This window comes from Pecten maximus, unplaced genomic scaffold, assembly GCF_902652985.1.
Source record: "Pecten maximus unplaced genomic scaffold, xPecMax1.1, whole genome shotgun sequence".
Lineage (NCBI taxonomy): Eukaryota > Metazoa > Mollusca > Bivalvia > Pectinida > Pectinidae > Pecten > Pecten maximus.
The window spans coordinates 14,455-23,576 of NW_022979563.1; positions in this window are offsets into that span (position 1 = coordinate 14,455).

Consider the following 9,122-nt stretch of genomic DNA (forward strand, 5'->3'; position numbering starts at 1 on the left):
ATTTAAAAAAGGAAAACTATATATGAAAGAGATATGTATGTTTCTTGATTGTGCAATATTACGTACAGTGTTTATGTTACATGTTACTGTTGATATTATATAGTAATTTGGATATACATATAACTTTATATATGGCATTAATATTTTGGACAACTTATATGTACTTAAAAGTTCTTTAGCAATATAGTGACTATTATGTCATTTAATCAATTAACTATACTCAATATTATAGATCAATTGACTTTTGACAATTTCATATATACTAAATTTATTCCATAATACATAATACAATGAAAAAAACCCATTAATTGACAGTTTGGTTTTCTTCAGTATATATGTGTGTGAATGTGAAGTGTGTGAATGTGATGTTTATTGCCTTGTAATCCAAAATGAAATGTCTTTGAAAATAAAAAAATTATAAAAAAAAAACTTTGTGTAATCAAGTGACCCTTGTGTTGTTATTATTCGGGAATCAATGTTGATCCAGTTATCAATCAAATTATATAACATGTCTTCATATTATATAAGATATCTGATATACTTTTCTTAACAAGACATCTTATATATCATCAAGAAAATTAAATGAGAGACAATTGTATCTTATAAAAGATTTAGTTGTTTTGATTACTAAGTATATATATATAAATACGTACGAACCCCTGTGGTCTGAGTCTCTGACTGAAATGAGTCGGACTTTCATATCAATTGTAACGAGCCCCTGTGGTCCGAGTCTCTGACTGAAATGAGTCGGACTTTCCATATCAATTGTAACGAACCCCTGTGGTCCGAGTCTCTGACTGAAAGGAGTCGGACTTTCCATATCAATTGTAACGAACCCCTGTGGTCCGAGTCTCTGACTGAAAGGAGTCGGACTTTCCATATCAATTGTAACGAACCCCTGTGGTCTGAGTCTCTGTATGAAATGAGTCGGACTTTCCATATCAATTGTAACGAACCCCTGTGGTCTGAGTCTCTGTATGAAATGAGTCGGACTTTCCATATCAATTGTAACGAACTCCTGCACGGTCTGAATCTCTAACTAAAAGGAGTCGGATTTCACATATCAATTACGCTCTATTTCATGTAAATTGAAGATTGATCTATTTTATAATTATGAAAACGAAATTAATGAAAACTTTATTGAATAAAAGTGCAATACTAGGTACTAGATTTATTCATAACATTACCAAAACGGACCTATATTTCGGACAGTTGACATCATTATGAGCTGTCTGGTTTGTAGAGATGCATCGATAGTTTTTCTATACCATACACCGGCACGTAATTGGGTTAAAGGAGACAGTTTAAACAATATGCAGTAATCAAATTCCTTATAGCACATACATATATTTAATATGGAATGTGAAAACAAGCTTAGAGCTTATATTAATTCCTTTCCATTTAATTCAATGGTTAATCATTCCACATCTTAACTAATTTCTGGGAGAGAATGTTCACGATCTTGTTCTGTCCAGTAGCAGTATTTAATTTTGGTCACCTAGTTTGGCTAGACCTACTTTCGTTTAACAGTTTACAAATATGATCATGTAAATAATTCATCTTCTCAACTTTAGTCATATAATTACTTATCCGCTGAATTTTTCTATTAAGAATATTTGAAATTCTCATGTACAGTGCATAGATCTGTTTAAAATTGACTAGTCTACAGGTCTGATCTGACTACCCTCAGCTGACCCTGACCACAGGGTCAATTTACTATTGTATTCCTTTGTAATCAACAGCAGATTCATCTGTATTACTACAATTTTCTACCTTCTGTCAGAGACGATGATGTACATGTCTCTGCTTCTGGGACGTTGTGTCTCCACCACCCTGTATTGACTTCATACTTCTGTTTACCTACAGGGACTTGATAATTTGTTACAGTCTACATGTATTTGGACCTCTCCTAGTGTATATCACAATTTTGAGACGTTTTGGGGGGCTAGATTAAAATTGGCAAAAATGACATCCCCGGTGGATATATATACGAGAATTTGAAGAGGGGAAACCCTATATTTGACTCCAGCTCATATAATAGTAACCTGTCTTTGTACTCTATGACTTATAACCTGTCACAGGTTTACTGGATATGAGTTACAGGGTAAACACACAGGCACTTGCATAGAAAATATGACTTTCAATTTTTTTTTTTTTTTTGATATGACAGTGGTATGTGTAATCTGTTAAGCTGAAGGTTGGCAACTACGCCACAAGCGAAACGGCACCCCATCTCACTTCAATCGACTAAAAAACACATTTATTCAAACTGACACGGCGCACACTATATGCGACCGTCATCAGAAAACATTCATCTTTAACCTACCGTGCCACTCAATACGAATTGTTACATCCAATAATCCGTGAAAACATCGCCGAATTCCTCGCTCAGAACGCCATTTTTCAAATGGCTCCCTCAGCCTGTCCAGATTCTTCATTTACATAGGGTTGAAAGGTCATGTGATTATATAATGGACTGTCACCAGGTGCACTTTTTGGGATCATCTCGGCATACTTTATTTTACAGGTGCATACACAGGACGTCGTTTGCGATATCACGGACTAATAAGATAGCATGTTTTAATGCCATGCAGTGATGAGATCGTCCTTTCCTTTTCTTCAACTGCATCATTTCGGTAGTTGTTGAACTTCGTTTTCAATAAAAAAGATTGCATATAACGGTGCTCAATAACTTGTTCCAGACAGGGCCGGGACATTATACGTATACCATGAAGAAGCAGTATCAGTTGAAATTTTTCGAAGTTAAAATTTGGATGGGGTAATAGCTGATAGTTGTTTGATATTTTGATTTTTTATTGTGCTTGCCATCTATTTAGGGCTTCAATTTAAAAAAATGGACCCCTACATGACTAGTAAAAAAAATAAAGACCACACACAATACCCGTAAGAATAAAAGGTTGTTCTGGGTATTCTGGCGTTAGCCCTAAAATACTATAAAATTTTGTTCCGAAATTTTGGCCCCCAGACCCCTCGCCCAAAAACAATTCGTCTCTCGCCTATGGCGCTCGCTCGCATTACCACTAACTTACTGGAACCCCCCCCCCCCCCCCCCCCCCCCCCCCCCTTTCCAATTCCTGGATATCTGCGCCTGCTGTGTACTGTCATATACGGAGCATGGTACTCTAACGTTCAAAATAATGAATAATTTTTTATTATAAATCATCGTTCATCGACGAAACTCTTCAAATAATCGTAAATTAGACGAAACCAAAAGTGCACCTATGTAAATGAAGAATCTGAACAGGCTGAGGGAGCCGTTTGAAAAATGGCGTTCTGAGCGAGGAATTCGGCGATGTTTTCACGGATTATTGTGTTTTAGATGTAACAATTCGTATTGAGTGGCACGGTAGGTTAAAGATGAATGTTTTCTGATGACGGTCGCATATAGTGTGCGCCATGTCAAAAAAATTGAAATCCATATTTTCTATGCAAGTGCCTGTGGGTAAACAGACATACATGTACATGTATCAAGTGTGTCGCATATTACATGTATAACAGGAGAAAGAGAAAACTTAGTAGCGAGAACAGGGTTCGAACTCGGGACCCTCCATATTCTAGACGGACACTCTACCACTGAGCTACCTGGTCACCGATCATCAACCCAGTCCAGTTCCGCAACATTCCTCCCTCCTTTTATCAAATCTTCACCCCAAAGACAACAGGTTCGGATATCCTGTTGCTTTATCATCCTCCCAAAGGATTTGCAAGCTCGCTAAATATGTAATAGGAGAAAGATAGTAGCCAGACGGGGGTTCGAACACGAGTCCCTGCAAACTCTAGACTTACGTTTTACCACTGAGCTACCTGGTCGCTGGTGCACTAATACATGTTTCAGGAGTCTGCGGTATGTTCATGTTTGTCTCTTTGTGATATATATTTGTTATGTATATGGTGTTACTGGTCTGTGAGATATCTTATAATTGTACAATCTAGGGGAGATAATCTAACTCCATATGTATTTGAGTTATTCCCCTTTGTTGTAATTCTTTTCGTTTGTAAGATACATTCTGATTATTCATATAAAAGACTTGGAACTGGAAAGACGTGTCTGGTTTTGCTTGCGATAATGTAACGTACAGCGAGTTCCCCATATCCCATAATATTGCATATTACCGGTAATGTGGAAAACTTTGAAATTTTTTAAGATTGTTCCAGCACTGGCAACCTACACTGTTTATTCTCCCTGGGTTGTCATTTTGATTAAGAAGGTATTCATCAATTTAATCTCTTTCATTTGATCATAACAGAGAATATTTCCCCAAATATCAAGTGTAATCGCTTTACACTTACCTTGTATTAATGGCCATGCAGGATTGATGTTTAAACGGGAATGGACTACACATTCTTATCAAATATTTCCATCACCCAAAACACTGAATTTTTTTGGGGAAAAAAAGCATACAAGATTTTTTTAAGAGTCAGTTGTGTTAGTAGAGACAAAGTTTTTACTGTATTTGGCATAATAGCTTCAACTGTTTGTTTGCTTGATTTATTACCACATGTTTATGGTTCAGTCGGGATCATTTTTAGGCTTGGTCTCCTTGTAGTAGTTGGTGACTACCTCATTGAACAACACACAAGAGGCCCTGAACTTATGCTTGGATAGATACCAATTGATGTCTCATAATCAATTAAAGTATCATATTCCAGAAAACTGTAGAATGTGTGAGAATTATTACACTGCTAACCCAAAAACCTTCAATATCCTCGCACCAGTATGAATTTTTAAACGTAGAGAAAATAAAGTGAAAGTGAGGAAATTAAGTGCAAGTGAAGGTACTAATGATAAATGAAGGGAATTTATTTATTTCTATCCGTCTTTCGTGCTCAAACAGAGTTATCGCCCCTCACTACACTTCATTCTTTCTGTGACACTCATTTAGTATAGGTGTCACCCCACTAGTATACAATTGAGTCATACATGAAATATGAATGGTTTATTTGAAATAGAATTTGAAGTGTACAATTTTTTTCTTTAAATCCTCAAGAATATTCCTCCTGTTTTTTAACAGAGTTGAATTACTGAAATGAAATGGAATGGACCTGAAATGGTTATTGTCTGTAGAGAATGGACACATTATAGTATTCTTGAACATGTTTAGTGTGGTCATATTTAAAATGACATTTGTTCATTTTACCTGAAAGTATCTTAAAATAATTTTTGAAAATAAACAATTCACAGTATCGCATTGGAAGAGCTTAAAATAATTAGCTGGAAAAAAGAAATCCGGATCTTGAAAAATTGACTGCTATTTAGATTAATTATGTGTCTCTACAATATCATAAAATATACTAAAGTCACGAATAGATAAGAAAATCCTGATATATCAGTGATTTTTAGCCCACCATCTGATGATGGTGGGCTATTCAAATCGCCCTACGTCCGTGGTCCGTGGTCCGTCCGTCCGTCCCTCCGTCCGTAAACAATTCTTGTTATTGCTATTTCTCATAAAGTACTGAAGGGGTCTTTCTCAAATTTCATATGTAGGTTCCCCTTGGTGCCTAGTTATGCATATTGCGATTTGAGACCAATCGGAAAACAACATGGCCGACAGGCAGCCATCTTGGATTTTGACAATTGAAGTTTGTTATCACTATTTCTGAGAAAGTACTTAATGGATCTTTCTGAAATTACATATGTAGGTTTCCCTTGGTGCCTAGTTATGCATATTGCGTTTTGAGACCAATCCGAAAACAACATGGCCGACAGGCAGCCATCTTGGATTTTGACAATTGAAGTTTGTTATCGCTATTTCTGAGAATGTACTGAATGGAACTTTCTCAAATTTCATATGTAGGTTTCCCTTGGTGCCTTGTTATGCATATTGCGTTTTGAGACCAATCTGAAAACAACATGGCCGACAGGAAGCCATCTTGGTTTTTGACAATTGAAGTTTGTTATCGCTATTTCTAAGAAAGTACTAAAGGGTTCTTTCTCAAATTTCATATATAGGTTCCCCTTGGTGCCTAGTTATGCATATTGCGATTTGAGACCAATCGAAAAACAACATGGCCGACAGGCAGCCATCTTGGATTTTGACAATTGAAGTTTGTTATCACTATTTCTGAGAAAGTACTGAATGGATCTTTCTGAAATTTCATATGTAGGTTTCCCTTGGTGCCTAGTTATGCATATTGCGATTTGAGACCAATCGGAAAACAACATGGCCGACAGGCAGCCATCTTGGATTTTGACAATTGAAGTTTGTTATCACTATTTCTGAGAAAGAATTTAAGAGATCTTTCTCAAATTTCATATGTAAGTTTCCCTTGGTGCCTAGTTATGCATATTGCGTTTTGAGACCAATCTGAAAACAACATGGCCGACAGGCAGCCATCTTGGATTTTGACAATTGAAGTTTGTTATCAGTATTTCTGAGAAAGAATTTAAGAGATCTTTCTCAAATTTCATATGTAAGTTTCCCTTGGTGCTTAGTTATGCATATTGCATTTTGAGACCAATCTGAAAATAACATGGCCGACAGGCAGCCATCTTGGATTTTGACAATTGAAGTTTGTTATCTCTATTTGTCAAAGTACTGAATGGATCTTTCTCAAATTTCTTAAGTAGGTTCCCCTTGGTCCCTTGTATTGCATTTTTGGACCAGTCTGTCCTGAAAGCAACCTGGAAAACAAACAGCCATTATCGTTAAATCTCAAATTTCTTATATAGCTAGGATTCCCTTGTTTGAAAAGTACTGGAGGGATGTCTCAATTTGCACAGATTAGTAAAATGAAGGAAAAAGTAGAGAAAAGATCAATCTGACATGGAACCTATGAAGATCATTCAATGGTGGGCGCCAAGATCCCTCTGGGATCTCTTGTTTATTAAACCCTTTCATATACATGTACACTTTTTTTTCCGTTCAACACTTAAAATGATCACAACCTCATATATCTTAAAGATATGCAGTATAGAAAACAGGAGTAATTATACTCTGCCATCTGGTATTACTAGTGATACCATTAATCATCTATTGTTCCCTATCAAAGCAAAGACACGTACAATTTACCTCTTTTATTCTGAAAAGGTCATGACTCTCAAAAAGGTCACATCATCACTTTTGGTTGCATATCTCACCATTACAGTAATGTGATGTCATCTGGTACTAGTGTCATTAATGTGATGTCATCTGGTACTAGTGTCATTAATGATGGCAATATGTGTTCACCACCATTACAATAATGTGAAGTCATCTGGCACTAGTGTCATTAATGATGGCAATATGTGTTCACCACCATTACAATGATGTGATGTCATCAGGTACTAGTGTCATTAATGTGATGTCATCTGGTACTAGTGTCATTAATGATGGCACTTACTATGTGTTCACCACCATTACATTAATGTGATGTCATCTGGCACTAGTGTCATTAATGTGATGTCATCTGGTACTAGTGTCATTAATGATGGCACTATGTGTTCACCACCATTACAATAATGTGATGTCATCTGGTACTAGTGTCATTAATGATGGCACTTACTATGTGTTCACCACCATTACATTAATGTGATGTCATCTGGCACTAGTGTCATTAATGTGATGTCATCTGGTACTAGTGTCATTAATGATGGCACTATGTGTTCACCACCATTACAATAATGTGATGTCATCTGGTACTAGTGTCATTAATGTGATGTCATCTGGTACTAGTGTCATTAATGATGGCACTATGTGTTCACCACCATTACAATAATGTGATGTCATCTGGTACTAGTGTCATTAATGATGGCACTTACTATGTGTCCACCACCATTACAATAATGTGATGTCATCTGGTACTAGTGTCATTAATGTGATGTCATTTGACACTAGTGTCATTAATGATGGCACTTACTATGTGTTCACCACCATTACAATGATGTGATGTCATCTGGTACTAGTGTCATTAATGTGATGTCATCTGGCACTAGTGTCATTAATGATGGCATTATGTGTTCATCACCATTACAATAATGTGATGTCATTTGACACTAGTGTCATTAATGATGGCAATATGTGTTCACCACCATTACAATAATGTGATGTCATCAGGTACTAGTGTCATTAATGATGACAGTAGTGTCATTAATGATGGCACTTACTATGTGTCCACCACTATTACAATAATGTGATGTCATCTGACACTAGTGTCATTAATGTGATGTCATCTGATACTAGTGTCATTAATGATGGCAATACGTGTCCACCACCATTACAATACTGTGATGTCATTTGACACTAGTGTCATTAATGATGGCACTTACTATGTGTTCACCACCATTACAATAATGTGATGTCATCTGACACTAGTGTCATTAATGTGATGTCATCAGGTACTAGTGTCATTAATGTGATGTCATCTGGTACTAGTGTCATTAATGATGGCACTATGTGTTCACCACCATTACAATGATGTGATGTCATCAGGTACAAGTGTCATTAATGTGATGTCATCTGGTACTAGTGTCATTAATGATGGCACTATGTGTTCACCACCATTACAATACTGTATGTGATGTCATTTGACACTTGTGTCATTAATGATGGCACTATGTGTTCACCACCATTACAATAATGTGATGTCATCTGGTACTAGTGTAATTAATGATGGCAATATGTGTTCACCACCATTACAATAATGTGATGTCATCTGGTACTAGTGTCATTAATGTGATGTCATCAGGTACTAGTGTCATTAATGATGGCACTTACTATGTGTCCACCACCATTGCAATGATGTGAAGTCATCAGGTACAAGTGTCATTAATGTGATGTCATCTGGCACTAGTGTCATTAATGATGGCATTATGTGTTCATCACCATTACAATAATGTGATGTCATTTGACACTAGTGTCATTAATGATGGCAATATGTGTTCACCACCATTACAATAATGTGATGTCATCTGTCACTAGTGTCATTAATGTGATGTCATCTGGTACTAGTGTCATTAATGTGATGTCATCTGGTACTAGTGTCATTAATGATGGCACTTACTATGTGTCCACCACCATTACAATAATGTGATGTCATCTGACACTAGTGTCATTAATGTGATGTCATCTGATACTAGTGTCATTAATGATGGCAATACATGTCCACGACCATTACAATAC